General features: G+C 31.2%; 1 non-coding gene across 1 annotated transcript; it reads left to right on the top strand.

Moving 5' to 3' along the window:
- Nucleotides 1-1,771: 1,771 nt before the first annotated feature.
- LOC150001493 (U6 spliceosomal RNA) lies at nucleotides 1,772-1,879 on the top strand. The gene has a single exon (XR_016513260.1). It is a non-coding gene; the product is annotated as a U6 spliceosomal RNA (small nuclear RNA).
- Nucleotides 1,880-3,280: the final 1,401 nt, after the last annotated feature.

The following is a 3,280-nucleotide window of genomic DNA, read 5'->3' as shown; positions in this document are numbered from 1 at the left end:
AAAAACAACCTCCCAACAAAAGCACAAGATCAGATGACTGCACAGGTGAATTTTACCAAATATTTAAAGAATTAGAACTATTCTCAAACTAATCTGAAAAATCCAAGAGGAAGGAATGCTTCCAAACTCATTCTGTGAAGCCAGCACTACTGTGACACCAAAACCAGACAAAGACACTACAAAAAAAGAAAATTACAGGCCAATATTTCAGGTGAACATAGATGTAAAAATTGTAAACACAATTCAGCAATACATTAAAAGAATCATACATTATAATCAAGTGGGATTTATTCCAAGGGTGCAAGGATGTTTGAACATCCACAAATCAATTAACATGACACACCACAATAACAAATCCATGGATAAAAATAATATGATCATCTTAATAGATGCAGAAAAACATTTGACAAATTCAACATTCATTTATAATTTTTAAAAATCTGAAAGTGTTTCCCCTGAGATCAGAAACAAGATAAGGATACCCACTGTCATCACTTTTATTCAACATAGTATTGGAAGTCCTAGCCACAGTGATCAGAAAAGAAAAAATAAATAAATAAAAGGTATCCCCATTAGAAAGTAAGAGGTAAAACTGTCACTCTTTGCAGATAACATGATACCATAAGTAGAAAAACCTAAGGACTCCACCAAAAAATTCCATCAGAACTAATAAATGAATTCAGTAAAGTTTTAAAGTTTCAAGATACAAAATATTCAGAAATATGTTGTTTCTATACACTAATAACAAATTATTAGAAGTAGAAACTTAAAAACTTACAACTGCATCAAAAGAATAAAATACTAGGAAATAAATTTAACTAAGGAGGTACAAGATCTGTACTCTGAAAACTATAAGACATTGATAAAAGAAATTGCAGATATACAAATAAATGGGAAGATGTACTGTGTTTATGGATTGTAATAATTAATATTGTTAAAATGTTTATACTACTCAACACAATTTACAGATTTAATGAAAATACCAAGGCATATTTCAAAGAACTAGAACAAATAATCCTAAAATTTATATGGACTCACAAAAGACCCTGAATTGCCAAAGCAATCTCAAGAAAGAAGAACAAAGCTGGAGGTACTATGCGCCCAGATTTTAAACCATACTACAAAACTATAGAAATCAAAATAATATAGTACTAGCACAAAAACAGATACACTGATCAGTGGAACAGAATAGAAATTCCAGAAATAAACCCACATTAATGTGGCCAGTTAACCTATGACAAGGGAGATAAGAATATACAATGAGGTAAAGACAGTATCTTCAATAAATAGTATTGGGAAAACTGGATAGATGTATGCAAAGAAATGAGTCTGGACCACTTTTTTATGCCATATACAAAGTAAAATAAAAATAGATCGAAGACTTACATGTAAGATCTGAAACCATAAAACTCCCAGAAAAAACATAGGCAGTAAACTCTTTCACATAGGTATTAGTTGTATTTTTTTTGGATCTGTCTCTCTGGGCAAGGGAAACAAAAGAAAAACAGACAAATGGGACTACATCAAACTAAAATGCTTTGGCACAGCATAGAAAACAATTAACAAAATGTAAAGATAATCTACAGAATGGGAAAAGATATTTGTAAATGGCTTTTCTGATAAGGTGTTAGTACATGAAATATATTAAGAACTCATACAACTCAACATAGAAAAAACAAATAATTCAATTAAAAAATGAGCAGAGGATCTGAAGAGACATTTATTCAAAGAAGATATACAGATAGCCAGCAGACATATAAAAAGATGATCAGTGCTCGCTTCGGGAGCACATATACTAAAATCGGAACGATACAGAGAAGATTAGCATGGCCCCATGCGCAAGGATAACACACAAATTCATGAAGCGGTCCATATTTTTGTCAAAAGTTTGAGGGTGGGGGGGATGTTACTTTCTTTTTATTGTTATAAAAAAATCAATTAATGAAGTAATTCTAAAATAATGGTAACATAGGAAAGGGAGAAACTGGAGAGATTGCATGCAGGAACCATGGACATGGACTGGGGAAGGGAGAGATTGCTGGGGGAAGGGGGTGCTGGAGGGGGGGGAATAAAGGGGAAAAATGGAACTATTGTGACAATACAATCTATAAAATGTAATTAAAAAAAAGATGATCAACAGCACTGATTATCAGAGAAATACAAATCACAACCACAATGAGATATCACTTCACACTGGTCAGAATGGCTGTTATCAAAAAAGTGAACAAGTAAAAAGTGTTGGCAAGAATGTAGAGAAACAGAAACTTTTCATGCACTATTGGTGGGCTTGTATATTTGTGCAGCCACTACAGAAAATAGTGTGGAACTTCCTCAAAATTTAAAAAATAGAACTACCATATGACAGCAATTCTACTTCTATTCATTTATCCAAAGGGAAAAATCCACTAATTTAAAAAAATACATGCACCCATATGTTCATTGAAGCATTACTTACAATAGCCAAGATATGGAAGTAACCTAAGTATCCACTAATAGATGAATGGATACATAAAATTACATATATATATATACACGTATTTATATACACACAATAAAATACACAATGATATATATACACACATGCAATAAAATATTATTCAGCAATAAAGAAGAATAAAATCTTGCCATTTGCAAAAACATGAATAGACCTAGACGGCATTATGCTAAGTAAAATAAGTCAGATGGAGAAAGACAAACACCACGTGATTTCACTTATATGTGGAATCTAAAATACAAAGGAAAGAAACAACAGGAAAAAAAAAGAAACTAAAACAGACTGAAAAGACCCATAGATACAGAGAACAAAGTGAAGGATACCATAGGGGTGGAAGGATGGGTGAAAAAGGTGAATAGAAATAAGAGGTACACATTTATAGTTATAAAATAAATAAATCACAGGGATGTAGTGTACAGCACAGGGAATATAGTCAATAAATAGTATTGTAATAACTTTGTTTGATGAGAGATAGTAACAAGACATGGTGATCACATCGTAAGATATATAAATGTAGAATGACTATGTTGTACACCTGAAATTAACATAATATTGCATGTCAACCATATTTTAACAAAAAATTAAAAGTAAATAAAATGATAAATGACAAACTGAGAAAAGTGTTTGCAATATCTACCACAAAAATTGATTTCCTTAAAACATAAAGAACTCAAAAATTGAGAGGAAAAAGATAAATAATGGAAATATATGTTAGGGAAATGAACAAATATTGCACAAAAAAGACATAAATAGCTTTTAACCATATGAGAAGATACTAAAATTTGT

Source organism: Furipterus horrens, unplaced genomic scaffold, assembly GCF_987537825.1.
Source record: "Furipterus horrens unplaced genomic scaffold, mFurHor1.1.pri manual_scaffold_9, whole genome shotgun sequence".
In the NCBI taxonomy this organism is placed as follows: Eukaryota; Metazoa; Chordata; class Mammalia; order Chiroptera; family Furipteridae; genus Furipterus; species Furipterus horrens.
This window is presented reverse-complemented; position numbering and strand designations above follow the sequence as displayed.